General features: G+C 38.7%; 1 protein-coding gene across 1 annotated transcript in view; it reads right to left on the minus strand.

The window, feature by feature from the left end:
- Positions 1 to 16,490, minus strand: part of FRMD4B (FERM domain containing 4B) — a 354,838-nt gene that overhangs the window by 250,293 nt on the left and 88,055 nt on the right. The window contains exon 2 of the mRNA XM_012473977.2: positions 1,043 to 1,170. The gene's annotated coding sequence lies outside the window, so the exon portion shown is untranslated. The remainder of the gene's footprint in view (positions 1 to 1,042; positions 1,171 to 16,490) is intronic.

The following is a 16,490-nucleotide window of genomic DNA, read 5'->3' on the forward strand; positions in this document are numbered from 1 at the left end:
AGTAACTCTATAAAGTAGGTTTTAATATCACCTACATTTTACAGGTGAGAAAACTGAGGCGAAAAGAGATTAATCATTTTGACCACAATCACACAAGTGGTAAGTGGTAGGGTAAGATCTCCAGAGTCGACATCCCTGACTGCTAACGTGACATTTCTCTCCAGCAGATGCCAGCATGTGGAATTGCAATCTTACCATTGATTTCACCAAAGGAAGCATTTTGAGACATAAAATGATGTTCCTAACTGTTGCACATTTTACTTACGTGCAGTTCATAGTTTTGCATATTTTATATCATGTCCTTCAAACTGCTTTTGCTTGTCAGATATGAACTTCCGAGCACCTCATGAAGAAGCATTTTGAGACCTCATCTGGTTGTGTTGCCTGCATGTCTGGCAGTTTGGTTTCTATAGCACTGCTGCCATTGTAACAGTGCTGTGCAACTGTTCAAATATTCCGTTCCCCTCTTATTATAAAAAGCAGTAGAAAATGGAAAGTAAAACCCAGGTATTGATACTAAGGATACAAAACACTCCCTTACTCCAATTAAGCTAAAGATGAAAATCATTGCACATATAAAAAGAATCAACTGCTTGCTTTGCTCATTGTCCGCTGGACTTAAGCTGGTGAAGCTGTTCAACTGCAAATAAAAATTTTTTATGTTTTCTAAATGTGTGTATGAAATATTGGAAATATAGGAAATATGTCTGAGGCACAGTACAATTAGTACATTTTACTTTTTTTATTTGTTTATTGTACTCTGTAGGAAGAGAACTTCTATAAAAATGTAAGCCTATTATTCAACTTTTGGGTGTTGGACTTTCATTTGAAAGTAGGAGAGTAACTGTATTTATTAATTTTCTTTGTCATGTGCCAGTGGTGCAAATATTTTGCTAATATGCCATATCACACATCATATCACATCCTGTCCAAGCCCTGCTTGATAAGTCAATGTGTACTCACACACAAACACATATAAATTCACTTTCCTGTTCTATCTAACATATCAAAGAGGTCAAAATTTACAGAAACGTGCACTTACCTTTAACTAGTAAGTATTCTCTTGCCTTTCTTCTGTTTTTATTGTAATAATCTTCAAATTTTGTTTCCTATGCATAGATGTCATCTTTTTCTTTCACACATTCTTTCTTCTGGATTTCTCATCAAAGCCTGTAATACAGAAGAGAGAAGCTCCTTAATTTCTGTAGGCACAGGGAAAGCAACTATAAATCTCAAGGCAATGACACTTCTAATTTATTCCTAATTTTTCCTTGGCTGACTACAGTTTAATCACAATTTTAGAAATTCACCTAATTACATGAGATTTAGAATAGAGTTCTCTCAAAATACAGATGAAATTGAGGCTAGTCTCCTTAACAACTAAAGATTTCATACCAATTTGGCTTCTTACAGGATGCATGTCACTGAATATACCGTGTTAGACTTCTACTGTCTCTGTAGGAGGAGACTCTGAAGTGCTCAAAGTTATCTACACTCAGCTGCAAAATCAGTGCTGTCAAAGTGGGAGAGAGAGCTCAGTAATACATCCCCTCGGAAGCCATGTTTCAGAGTTACTGAAACCAGAATGGCATTCCTGAATCTGGTTTTTAACAGATGTCAGTGTGGTGAGAATGAAACACGTCATGAATACTGATGAAATCTAGCGTGCATATCGTGCCATAAGATATCCTCATTTATATGTATTTCTCATTCTCCCTACTACAGAAAAGAAAACAGCTTTCCCCCCAGAAGCGCTGCTTCAGTCAATAAGCACGCTTCTCCCTTGTCACTTGTGAGGTCACACTGTTTCACACACACCCGTGTGTAAAAACAGGACAAGGAGGAAGGCAGAAGTGGCAGGTGTGGCATCCCTTGTTCTGCCATGTGGTAAGTGAAACTCTCTGTGGCACCATCTGCATGGTACCTCCCCATGCCACCTGCCCCTCTACTCCCCCTAGATGTGCAGCAAGGCATCTAGGTGCAAAGTGGCATAAGAAGCAGAAAGTCAACAGGATTTCTTCACAAACACCTCTGCCCTCTCTCTCCTTACTGATGCCATAGGACAAAGGCATTTTTCTAGCAGGAACTCAATATTCCAGGAGATCAACTCAAATGAGGGCACAGAAAGAAGAATAGGTTGAGAGTTTCTTGCAGGTGATATTTTTTAGTACCCTTTTAGGAGGAAAACATATTGGGCATGGGGTCATGGTTTGGGTAGTACTAAAATCGGTATGAAGAACTCTCCACCCAGTCATCCTCTTGGCCTTCATGATCTCTCAGTGAAACATTAGGCAAAGAGAAGATACACTAGAGATGTGTTTTAGTCTAAGCCGCCACTTTACAGATGAGATAAATGAGGTCCAGAAAGAGAGAGAAAGAGAAAGCAACTTGTAAAATGTTTCACAGGGCAGAGCTGGCATTTGAATGACTCAGTGCATTTTCTGCCTCATCACATCATCTCTCCACATCATTCTTGTGTCTGCCTGGTAACAAAAGCTCTTTGAGGGATTAAGCCCTGTAAACAATGATATACCAAGCAGTGACTAATGTCACATGCAAAGAACTAGTTAAATCCCTTACTTATTTAGTGGGTGTTAACAAAGACTACACAGTTGCTGTCAACTTGGATCACAAAGGTAGAAAAAAGAGAAATAAACAGATTCCTCCTGATGGCCATCAACAGTTACTGTTATATTAAGTGACCAACATAAGCCATATACTATGACAGGCACCTAACTGTATTGCTGCTAATGCTTCTAGAAACTCCGAAGATAATATGGATGCTGTTATACCAGGAAGATAAATAAACCAAGTCAGGGAAACAAGATACCTTGCCTGAGGTTACAAACAAGTAGTTAGTTCTTGGATTCTATTGCCACATGCACACTGACTTCCTGCCGGCAACAAGCAGCATTATAAACCAAAGAAATATGCATCTATTGGAAAACCCCAGAACCCAGGAAAAGAAACAAAGTGGATGGTATTTGGAAGGAAACTAAAGGGAGAAAGAAAGGAAAACGGAGATAAGAGCATTGTGGGAATCTATTCTACAACCGAGGGATATGTCTTAAGATCTATGAATCTTAAGACATCATATATGCAAATATAATTAAAGCACTTGACTCCACTTACAAACTCTGGTACAAGATACTTGTGATACTGGGTATCTGGGAATGAGCAAAGAAATTTAAGATCTCAATGAGATGGGGTAGATGAGTTACAATCACCCACTGTGTTAGTTTGCTAGGGCTGCCATAACAGAATGCCAAAGACTGTGTGGTTTACACAACAAAAATGTGTGTCCTGATACTTCTGGAGGCTGAAAGTCCAAGATCAAGGTGTCAACAGAGCTGGTGTCCTCTGAGGCCTCTCTCCTTGGTTTGCGGATGGGCATCTCTTTACATGGTCTTTCCTCTGCACCCAAACTCCCCTGGTACCTCTTTTTGTGTCCGTATTTCTTCTTATAAAGACACCAGTCACACTGTATTAGGGACCATCCTCAAGGCCTAATTTTAACTTAATCACCTCTTTAGAGATGCTATCTACAAACACAGCCACATTCTGAAGTAGGACGAATTAGGACTTCAATCTATCAATCAAGGGGCTGGCAAAAGTCAGCCCATAACACTCACCAAGTGACTAGTTTTGGTGCCACAGAGATGAAAAACCAGACACGTGAAAAGTAACAACCTGTCATCAACATTCAGTGTCATTTATGAAGAGCTGAAGCCCTCTGATGTTTGAACTCAAGTTCAGAAATCTAACCGTCAGTGTCATTTTGAAGAGCTGAAGCCCTCCAATATTTGAATTCAAGTACAGAAATCTAAGGGTTTACTATAGGTTTTGGTTTAAAAAAAAAAAAAAAAGGAGAGGAAGGCTATTCAATAAACTTCGGTCATAATGGTCTAAACCAAGGGTCAGAAAACTACTGTTGTCAGTTAAATCCAACATGCTGCATGTTTTTCTAAATAAAGTTTTATTGGCACACAGCCACGTCCATTCATTTATGTATTGATTGTCTATGGCTGTTAAGGTGCTACAACTGCAGAGTTGAATAGCTGTAACAGAAACTGTCTGGTCCACAGGGCTGAAAATATCCACTATCTGGGCCTTTACAGAGAAAATTTGCCAACTCCTGGTTTAAACTATGTTAATCAGATTTCTTTACAGTAGGGCTTTTCAAAGTCTTCTCAAACTTCAAGGAGAAGATACATAGAAAAATTGCATCTTACATGGGAAGTAGTTTCTAAAGTCAGTTCAAAGTGAAAACTGTGTATAGTCAAAATTAACACCGAAAATCCCTTAGGGAAAGTGCCAACATGGAGTCCACCATACTACATCATCATGAATATAGCCAGTTTTTCCTTCAAAGTTGCAACAGATAAAAGTTTCTTTGAGCACTACATAAAATAATTGGCTCTATTTATGAACCATTTGTATAAAAAGATGCATATCTTTAAATAACAGAATTACTTTCAGCATAAGAGACTTGAAAAAACTGAGACCAATCATAGGACAGGAGATTCAGTTACCATCTCCTATTCACTTGTTGAATTTGCAGAAGTTATGTATGCACTGGAAATGGCTCTACTGGATGGAGTTTCCTTCCTTTCTCAGCTTACTTAACCAGAAAATTTCTCTTTCTCAATTTTCTTATCCCACAGAAACCTCTAATATATGCAATCTCTAATAATAAATCTGTATTAATAAAACCTCTAATAGTGCAATCCATGTTCTGTGGAGCACATTTTTGGACATGCTGAAATACTAAAAAACATACTTGTTATGGATCAATCAATCAGACATAAATATATACAATGCTTTCTTAACACTGATAATAAAAGAACCATAGGGTAAACCACAATGAGATACCATTTCACATCCACTAGGATAGATATTTGGGGAACAAAAGGAAAATAAGAAGTGTTGGTGAGAATGTGGAAAAACTGGAACTCTAGTGCATTGATGATGGGATTGTAAAATGGTGCAGCCACTACGAAAAGCTGTTCGGTAGTCTCTCAAAAAGTTAAATATAGAATTACTGTATGATCCAGCAACTCCATCTCTGGGCAGATACCCAAAAGAATTGAAAGCAGGGCCTTGGACAATATTTGTATATCAGTGTTCATAGGCACATTATTCACAATAACTAAAGGTGGAAACAATCCAAATGTCCATCAACAGATTAATGGATAAATGAAAAATGGCATATACATACAATGGACTATAATTCTGTTCACCTTAAAAAGGAATGAGAGTCTGATATATGAATGAGTTCTGGAAACATTATACTAAATGAAATAGGCCAGACATGAAATGATAAATATTGTATGATTCCACTTACATGGAGTAATTAGTATCTACAATAGTTGAATAGCAATTACTATCTCGAATAGTCGAACTCACGGAGACAGAAAGTAGAGCAGAGGTTACAAGGGGCTGGGGGTACTGGGAAATGGGAAGTTATTGTTTAATGAGCATAGAGTTTCAGTTCAGGATGATGAAAATGTTCTGGAGATGAATGGTGGTAGTGGATGTACAACATTGTGAATGCAGTTAGACAGGGTCTTATTCTGTCACCCAAGCTGGAGTGCAGTGGCACAATCATGGCTCACTACAGCCTCAACCCCCTAGCAACCCTCCCAAATCAGCCTCCCGAGTAGCTGGGACCAGAGGCATGCACCATCATGACCAGCTTTTAAAAAAAAGTTTCTGTAGAGATGAGGTCTCATTATGTTGTCCAGGCTGGTCTGGAACTCCTAGGCTCAAGCAATCCTCCTGCCTCTGCCTTCCAAAGTGCTGGGATCACAGGCATAAACAACTGTGCCTAGGGATTTTTAAATTGTTAAAATGGTAACTTTTGGACTGGGTGCAGTGGCTCACGCCTGAAATCCCAGCACTTTGGGAGACTGAGGCAGCAGATCACGAGGGCAAGAGATCAAGATCATCCTGGCCAACATGGTGAAACCCCATCTCTACAAAAAATACAAAAATTAGCTGGGCATGGTAGTGCGTGCCTGTAATCCCAGCTACTCTGGAGGCTGAGGCAGGAGAATCAATTGAACCCAGGAGGTGGAGGTTGCAGTAAGCTGAGATTGTGCCACTGCACTCCAGCCTGGGTGACAGAGCAAGACTCCATCTCAAAAAAAAAGGTAACTTTTATTTATGTATGTGTGTGTGTGTATGTACATATATGTAATATAAAATATAAAATATTATATGTACTAGTATACTATACATACTCATATATAATATATACACTATTATATATGTAGTATTATATAATATAATAAATATTAAAATAATATATAATACATGCTATTATATATCAGTATATTATATATAATATATAGTAGTATATATACTATATATTGTAGTATATGTAGCATTACATTATAATATACTACTATACTATTACTACATAGTACATCATTATAAAAGTAAATGTAATACTGTTATGTATACTACTATATAGTATATAATTGCATATACTACTATATTATAGTATACTACTATACTATAAATAATTATATAATATATATTAACATAGTATATATTAATATATTATTATATAATATATAATAATCACATAGTAATAATATATTAATAATCATTAACAATAAATTACTATTACATATATTAATATATAATTTATATATATATATATACTGTTGAGATAGGGTCTTACTCTGTCACTCAGGCTGGAGTGCAGTGTGATAGTGGCTCACTGCAGCCTGGAACTCCTTGGCTCATGTGATCCTCCCACCTCAGCCTCCTGAGTAGTTGGGACTACACAGCCAGCATTACCACACCTGGGTAACTTTTAATGTTTTTTGTAGAGATAGGTTCTTGCTTTGTTGCTCAGACTGTTCTCGGACTCTTGGTTTCAAATGATCCTTGGGCCTTGGCATCCCAAAGTGCTAGGATTACAGACATAAGCCACTGCATCCAGCCTTGTTATGGATGTTTTACCACAATAAAAGAAAGTTCAAGAAAGAAAAGGATGTAGAAGCAAAATTGTGGGAATGGGGATGGGGATGTCTAATTATTTAGACATCACTTGAATGTGTCATTCTGCTAAAAAAACTAGCTGTTGACAAATTCCTGGCTTGCTTAGGTGACAATTTCAAAACTTGGAAGGCAGAGGATACTACAAGGGGAAGTGTTCATCCAGGAAAACCTTTTGGGCAATAGAGAAATGAAGCAAAAAAAAGTGGTCACACACTCTTGGAGTTCAAAGCAGCAGAGGGAGGGATGCTGGGGTCCTTGCTTGGCTCCTCTCTGGTTCCAGTACTGCCGCCCAACACCCAGTCTCCATCCTCACCCTTCCACTGACCCCCATTCACTGTACATTCAGCAGCCAAAGTGGGGGTAAAATATGGAAATATACAGAAGAAATTGCAACAAACTCCTATCCATGTGCCCATCACTCGAAACTAACAAATGTTTTTCATATTTTTTCACATCCTGTCTTTACTCTTTTAAGTGATAGAACCACACAGAATTTATCTTCTATGTTAATTTCTCCAGTCCAATTTTTTCTTCATCTTTGGAGACAACCATTATTCTGAATTTGGTAGATATTTAGTTTGCATATGTGTGTGCATGTCTGTTTAAATATATTCTATGATTTTGTAATTTTAAAACTTTTTATAAAGTATATTATGCTATTATATTTTACTCAACATTGTTTTTTGTAAAGTATATTTTTAGAAAGTATATTATGCGTCTATTATATTTTACCCAACATCGTTTTTTGAGATCTAGATTATTAAATGTTGCATAGTGCTCTGCGGTATGACCGAATCATAGTCTAATCTGCATTTGTGGACTGATGGCTAATGGTTAGCGTCCGATTTTTGTTATAACAAAGGATGCGACAGCATATGTCCTCCTGGTTCTCCTTTTGTACCCAGGCCTCTGTGTTTAGTTGTGAGAGGTATTTGGGGCACAAGCTATGTGAGAGTACCACTGTGTGAGTATATGCAGGAATTGCTCCTGGTAAATCTCACCCGGGGTGGTCCAACCCTCCTAGCTATTATTTGGAAATGTGGGAGAATCTTTTGTGAGATGGGGATGGGATGGGGCGGGAATGCTAAATTTTCTATAGTGCATGAGAGTCCTGAATAACAAAGACTTGTCCCCCACAAAATACCAAGAGTTCCTTCTTTGAGAAATGCTGCTGATTTTTGTCCCAAAGTAGAATCTTTGTGTTGTAGAATCTGTGCGTTTAGAAGTCTAACAAGGGAACAACAACTTGCTCTCCAAAGCACCACCTGCCGCAGCTCAGAGTGCCTTTTTACCTCAGTTCTTTGCCAAGTCTCACTGTCAGCCTTTTGAATTTCTGCTATTCTGATGGGCATAAAATGCAACTTCATTATGATTTTTAAATGTGCATTTCCTGCTTTTATTAGCACTGTGGAAAATCGTTTCATATTTTTTACAGCTCATTTGTGTCTCCCCCATGTGGAAGTGCCTGTTAATAAGCTGTCTATTTTTCTATTGGGTAGTTTAAATTTCCCTTTTCGATTTGTAGGAGTTAGTTAGAGATTCTGGAAACTTGCTTTCAGTAGTTATTTGGGGTTGCAAATGCCTTGCACCAGTTTGTTGCTTGTCTTTTGATTTTATGGTACCGTGTTATGCAGAAATTATACATTTTGATATAGTGAAATTCATTCAATCTTGAGTGTGATTTTTAGGTCTCCAGTTTATAAAATCTACTTTATTCTAAGATCATAAAGATATTCTCTTTTTTCCCCATCTAAAGATTTTACATTTTTATTTCTTATATTTAAGTTTTTAATCCATCTCACAGTTTATTCTTGGGGAAAGTGTGATGTAGGAATCTGATTTTTTCTTCTTATGGGATATCAGTTGTAACAATACCATTTACTTCTGATACCATGTTTTCCTCTGTAATTTCTAAAGCCTCCTGTATCATATAGAAAGAACCATATTTGTTTAGTCCATTGTTGGGCTCTCTTTTCTGTCCTATCAATCTAATTTTCAATTATCCTTATAATACTGTCTATGACTTTATAATAAATTTTTGTAGAGGAAGTCCTAATCTTTTATTCTTTCATAAAACTCCACAATTCTTAAATGTGGCTGGGTGTGGTGGCTCAGGCCTGTAATCCCAGCACTTTGGGAAGCCAAGGTGGGTGGATCACTTGAGGCCAGGAGCTTGAGATCAGCCTGGCCAATGTGGTGAAAACCTATCTCTACTAAAAAAAAAAAAAAAAAAAAATTAGCCCGGTGTGGTGATATACACTTGTAATCCCAGCTCCTTGAGAGGCTGAGGCAAGAGAATGCTTGAACCTGGGAGGCAGAGGTTGCATTGAGGCAAGATTGTGTCATTGCACTCCAGCCTGGGCAACAGAGTGACAGACTGTCAAAAAAAAAAAAAAAAATTCTTGAATACTAACATTTCCATTCAAATTTCCGAATGCTGTTGGGATTTTGCTTAGAACTACAATGAATTTACAAATACTTACAAATACTCAACATTTCATATTTATCTTCCTCTTCCATGTATATGGTATATATTGTCATTTCTTTAGTTCTTTTAAAAATAATTTACAATAACCTTTTTTTCCTGAAGCAGATGTGTATCTTCTTAAAACTTACTCTAAGTTTCTGAATGGTTTTGAGCTCTGGAGTGATTTTTTTAAAAACCCAAATCTGAAGATAGCAAATCATCCCTCCCTGAATGTAGCTCCCCTGAGGCTTTCTGTTACATTTAGAATGAAATTCAAACTCTATACTGGAACATGATTATAGGATGTGGTTTCCTATCTTCCTCCTGGACTTTATATTGTATCTTCTGTTAGTCATTAAGCTTTAGCCACAGTAGTTTTCTTTACTTTTTTTTTTTTTTAAGGTTAGAATTAGTCAAGTGAGGCAGTGAGAGTGGAGTGGTTTTCTTTATGTACCCAAACATACCAAGCTAATTTTATTTTGGGACCCTTGTCCTTGCAGCTTCATTTTTTTCTGGAATCTTGTTAACCAGATATGCATATGGCTAGTTTCTTCCTGCTGTTTGGACACTAGTTCAGATGTCTGTTCTCAGAGAAACTATCCCTGCCCACCAGAGAGTAGCCCTCCAATCATCCGTAATGACATAGCTTCTTTATTTCTTCACAGCACTTGCCACTATTTGAAATTATCTTCTTTGAACTCTTTATTGGTGTTTTATTTCCCATGATAGACCATAAACTCCACATGACTGAGTACCTTGCTGTCTTCTTCTTTTCTGTGTCCCCAGAACCTACAATGGTTCCTGGCTCATGGCAGCTGTTCAATGAATGTGAGCTGAATGGATAAGTGAGTGGAAAAAAATAACCTCGTGTGGATCACTCCTAACGCCCTTGGTGGCTCCTTCTGTGTCCTCTTACATCAACAAAGGGGTATTTCCTTTCTCCAACTGGCCGCACATATATTAGCAGTAAATAATGATGTAAGACGTTTCTAGTGTCTTGAAGAAATAGTTTAACTGCAGAAATACTTATAAAAGGCATTCCAAATACATTTAAGTTCTGCACACCAGGTTTCCAAGTGGCTTAGAACAGTGAAAGCACCACTCTCTATTTGGCCCATTTCTATTCCTAAGAGATAGCTATTAAGTTTATTTGTATAAATCCAGAAACTTTTTATTCATTTACAAATCTCTAGCTATCTAATCTATCTTAGATTACACAACTTGAATGATCAACAAAAACTTTTTTTTTTTTTTTTTTTTTTTTAAGATAGGGTCTCACTCTGTCATTCAGGCTGTGATGCAATCATAGCTTACAGACTTGAACTCCTGGACTCAAGCAATCCTCCTGCCTCAGCCTCCTAAGTAGCTGGAATTATAAGCACATACTATCATACTCAGTTAATTTTTTAATTTTTTATAGAGATGAAGTCTCACTATGTTGTCCAGGCTGGTCTTAAACTCTTGGCTGCAAGTGAACTTCCTGCCTCAGCCTCCCAAAATGCTGGGATTATAGGCATGAGCCACTATGCCCTGCCAAGAAGTTTTATTCTTATTGAAAAATTGTTATTTTTAAGTGAATCTGAGTTTGTTAAAAAGGCAGATTCTCAATCCCACCTCTAGAGGTTCTGATTCCACAAACCAGGGGTGGGGCCTTCATTTTCAATAAGCACCCTCGATCATTCTAACACAGGTAGCCCCAAAACCATTTATGAGAAATACTCACCTAGGTCAAGGCAATTTAATGCCATCTTTATTTAAGATGATGCAGGCTCCCAAACACTAGGGGGCAGATGGAGCCACACTTGTGCTATGTCATGTTCTCTTTGCCCAAGAAGAGGGCATAACGGATCCATGTGCCTCCACTGAGGCCCCGAGAACCAGATCTGCTTACGAAGCCTCATAAACAATCAGGGAAACAGCTCAAAACTGGCAGTGAGGAAATGGGTTCTAGACTCTGAGCAGCTTTGGGCCAGTTTCTTCATATGCAAAATGAGAGTGATGTTGTGATGGACTAAGAAATCTGTATTTGTTCTTCCCCAGTTCCTGGCACAGAGCTTCTGAAACTCTTGCAACTTTCTGAGTGATTGGGGTGTGAGGAGCATCTTTTGTTACTCATAATAAGCCCCTTTCAACCACATCTGAGTTTATGTTAATGAGATGTCTGGGGGATTCCAGCCCTAGACAGTTTCAGGGTGGGGGCTGGTTGCCAGAGGAACCAACCATGTGATTATAGGGTTGGAACTTTCAGTCCCACCTCCTGACCTCCAGGGAAGGGAGAGGGCTGGAGGTTGAGTTCAATCACCAGTGGCCACAATTTACTCAATCATGCCTAATGGAACCTCCATAAAAACCCTGGACAATGGGGTTTGGAGAACTTCTGGTTGGTGAATGCATTCACTTTTTGGGAGGGCAGCACACCCCAAACTGCACTGGCACAGAAACTCCTGCTGTTTGGACCCCTCTGGACTTTACCCTATATACATTTTCATCTGACTGTTTGTTTGCATCCTTTATAATATCTTTTATAATGAGCCAGTAAGTGAAGTGTTTCTCTGAATTCTATGAGCCATCATAGCTAACTATCAAACCTGAGCAGGAGGTCATAGGAACCCCCAATTTGTACTTAAGTTGGTCAAAAGTACAGGGGCCCAGGACTTGCAATTGGCATCTGAAATGGGGGTAGTTTTATAGGACTGAGCCCTTAACCTGTGAGGTTAAAACCACCTTTGCAAAATTATGACAGTAAGAGAAATCTGACATAGCCAACTCCATCTTGCTTCCAGCAACACACACTGGTTGTTCTCACTCATTCCTGGGTGTGGGCGAAGGTAACTTTTGGAGGAATTTGGTTTATAGTTTAACCTTAAAGCAAGAATGGTAATAACCCATCTGCAAACTAAGCTGCCTTTGTAAAACTAATGAAATACAACAAGGTTAGGATTATGAGAGGGGCCTGAATTCTGCTAAGATGTAGGCCCATTTGAGACAATAACCAGCCATTGTTCTGGAGGTCATAAGATCTATAACTTCCCCAATTACTCCTGTAGTTACATTGCTGTTGTAGAACCCAAAACTTGTCTTTTGAGATGTTTTTCAGACTTTTGCATTTTGATGACTGACTTCACCCATACTGGGGACTCATGATTCAGCTGGACCTGTGGCCCCCACCCAGATGCTGACAGCGCAGGAGGACCGTTTTCCACACCCCTGTGATTTCATCTCCCAGCCAATCAGCGTTTCCTATTTCCTAGCCCTGCTGCCCACCAAACTATCCTTGAAAAACCCTAGCCTCTTTGGGGAGACTGATTTGAGTAATAGCTCCAATCCTGCTTGGCAAGGCTTGCATTAATTAAACTCTTTCTTTACTGCAGTAATGCTGTCTCAGTGAATTGGGTTTACTTGTGCAGCAGGCAAGAACCCATTGGGTGATTACAGTGTTTGATGCTAACTTCAGGTAGATTTTTTGAAATCAAAATTGAACTGAATTGAATTAAGGACATCCAGTTGATGTATGAAGAGTTGGAGAACAGATTGCTTCATGTGAAAAACTCACCCATTTGGTATCAGAAGTGTTGTGATTATTGAAATAAAGTTCTCTTTCTCTTTCAACCACATAGTTGTAGAAGCGCATTCCAGCCCTATCATTTTATGGGAGACTTCAACGTCTCATGGATTTCTGTGTGATTAGGTTATGCCTGACTTTCACCCCATACCTTCCAAATTTTCTAGGAGGAACTTATGTTTATAAAGGAAAAGAAAAAGCCAAAACATTTTAAAAGATAACATTCCCATTATTACTCAAACAGGATTTTCACAAGTTAAAATGATTGCTTCTGTTTCAATGCTAAGTTCACTACTCACCTCCACGAACATAAAGAAACAATAAAATCTCTACACACACTTATCCATCAGATTGTTTTAAACAATTTTCAAACTTGCTTCAATAAGCAAAACTGGCTCTGTGATGCTAAACTGGATGTAAATAGCTAAAGGATCCAATTTCAGCCAAAATCTCATACCACAAGGAGAAATTAAGCAATTTTTAAATATTTAATAATACCCTGTAATTTTTTAGACTCCTGGGCTACACAATTTCTGACAAACTATGCCACAATTAACAAAAATAGGCAACCTTCCAAAAAGTCTCACAAAGCAAAAGTAAACTCCTCTGAACTCCTGCTGCGGTGAGAGTGATGTATTCAAGTGACATACCCACCACAAACGACAGCAGCCAGAAAGGGTTTGGAGCTTGCCCTGAACTGGTGTCTGCTGAAAAGGCTCATGAAAAGAAGGTTGTGATTAGAAGATCATGACACTTCCAGCACCCACTTATTAGCATGTCTGGAGAATCACAGAAGGGGGATGATGCAGTCTTTACAAGCAGAGTTCACATCACAGGCTATTTACAAATACTGCTATTCCAGTATTCAGAGCAATTCGGTCTCTGCTCTAACAGCAGACAAAGGATGTGGACACCATAGCCAGTCACTCCAGGTGGCCTCCTAAGATTCCTGTCACCTCTTGGTTGCTCAGGCCAAAACCTATATATTCTTCCTCCCCATCATCTCACTTGTCATTCATCAAACCCCCTGCTTAAAACTCCTCAGTGACTTCTGACTTTACATAGACTAAAACTTAAACTCCAGCTCCTGTGAGGATTCCTAGCTACCTCTGAAATCTCATTTCATGACAGTCTCCCCTTCACTCTCAATATACCCCACATTGGCCTCCTTTTCCCACCTTACTGGGTCAAGCCCATTCTCACTGCAGGGACTTGGCATTTGCTGTTTCACTGCTTGGATCATTATTTCTCTAGATCTTCACATAGCTGGCTCCATCTCATAATTCCAATTCAACTCACATGACCTTCCCAGATCACTCTATCCTAAATATTATTAAGCTACATTTGTGTTATTCTCTACTCCTGTTTATTTTCTGTCTGGTCCTGAAATCACACTGTTTGTTTGCTTGCTGGTTTTCTTGTCCCACCAGAATTTCACCTCCAAGAGGAAGGAGATATTGCTTTATCCTGTTCACTGTTAAATCCCCATAGCCTGAGACAATGCATATAGTAGATACTCAGTAACTATTTGTCAAATGAATGCATGTGTTGTTTTATTTTTAAAAAATGTATACATTTTTGAGATGGAGTCTCACTCTGTCACCCAGGCTGGAGTGCAGTGGTATGATCTCAGCTCACTGCAACCTCTGCCTCCTGGGTTCAAGCGATTCTCCTACCTCAGCCTCGTGAGTAGTTGGGATTACAGGCACGCAAGCCACAACCCCCAGCTAATTTTTGTATTGAGGTAAAGAAGGGGTTTCGCCATGTTGGTCAGGCTGATCTTGAACTCCTGACCTCATGATCCACCCGCCTTGGCCTCCCAAAGTGCTGGGATTACAGGCGTGAGCCATCACACCTGGCCTAAAAAGTTCTTTTTTCTTGAGACGGAATCTCAATCTGTCACCCAGGCTGGAGTGTAGTGGTGTGATCTCAGCTCACTGCAACCTCTGCCTCCCTGGTTCAAGCCATTCTCCTGCCTCGGCCTCCCTAGTAGCTGGGAATAGAGGCGCACACCATCACATCTGGCTAATATTTGTATTTTTAGTAGAGATGAGGTTTGGTCATGTTGGCCAGGCCAGTCTCAAACTCACCTCAGGTGATCAGCCCGCCTTGGCCTCCCAAAGTGCTGAGATTACAGGCATGCATGAGTCACCTGCACCCGGTCATGTGTTATTTTAGATTAAGTCAGAACCTAACTTTTCAATGTTCTCTCTCTACTCCAAGTTAAAACTCAATTTGTTGCTTGGAAGACAAGTTAATTTGCAGAAGAGACATATCTCACTCTCTATGAATATCCTCATTGTCACCCCACAACTAGTTTAGAATCTCTAACATGGAGCTCGTTCCTCTGCAAACATAAGACCCTTTGGAGACATCAGTCAAATGAAATTTAAGCTTCATTGACAAGCTAAGATGACTCTTACAGTGCTTCTTGAGGGAATAATTGTGTAGGTAGTGACTGCTGGAAGTGAAGGGCTCAGAGTCTGAGTGGGTTGATCCACATGTCACATGGAGTGATGTAGGTGGAGTTTTTTTTAAATGCTAGGGAAATTTGTTGAGATAACTCTATATTCTAGCCAGGCATTCAATATAGGGGTTGTTCATTTGGGACTCAAATAAGAGGATCAACTAACTAAAGTTTTAAATGGGTCTCAAATGAAGGTAATTCCATTCTGATTTTCACAATGAACTACAGAGTGGTAGTGACAGCCAATTTTCTACACAGCATCAAATTTATAATCTCTCTTACATACTCATCATCTCTTTTGTTTCTTAGGGAAATTCTGTGAGGTTGGCCAAATGTAGTTATTGTACCTATTTCATATATGTGAAGGTAGGACTCAAGATCCCACAATGAGTAAATAACCAAAACCTTGATTTGGAATCAAGAACTTATAAAATCAGCTCCTAGAGATAATATTGAACCAATATGAGAGATACTGCAGAAAGCATTTTAAAAATCAACTTTATTGAGGTATAACATATACACAAAATAAAATATTCCCATTTTAAGTGTGGAGTTAAACAGATTTTGACAAATACGTACACTCCTTACCCATCACCACAATCAAGATATACGACATTTCTCTTTTTTTGAACAAATTTAGGGGATACATGGGAAATTTTGTTACATGTATATAATGTGTGGTGATCAAGTCAGTGTATTTAGAAGATAACAAAACATTTCTCTCCCTTAGGAAGTTCCGTTATATCCCTTGTGCTCATTTCTCCCTCTCACTTCCTGCTCCTCCCTCAGGAAACCACTGATCTGCTCTCTGACTCTACGTATTAGTGTACTTTTTCTAGAATTTCACACGAATGGAACTTTTTTGTGTGTCTGGCTACTTTTGGTTTGCATGATATTTTTGAGATTCATCCATGTTATGGCACATAGTAGTAGTTTGTTCTTTTTTACTGTTTCATTTTATAGTATTGTATTGTATGGCTATA

The sequence above is a fragment of the Aotus nancymaae genome, unplaced genomic scaffold (assembly GCF_030222135.1).
Source record: "Aotus nancymaae isolate 86718 unplaced genomic scaffold, 86718_ANA_hifiasm-v0.15.2.pri h1tg000046l, whole genome shotgun sequence".
Lineage (NCBI taxonomy): Eukaryota > Metazoa > Chordata > Mammalia > Primates > Aotidae > Aotus > Aotus nancymaae.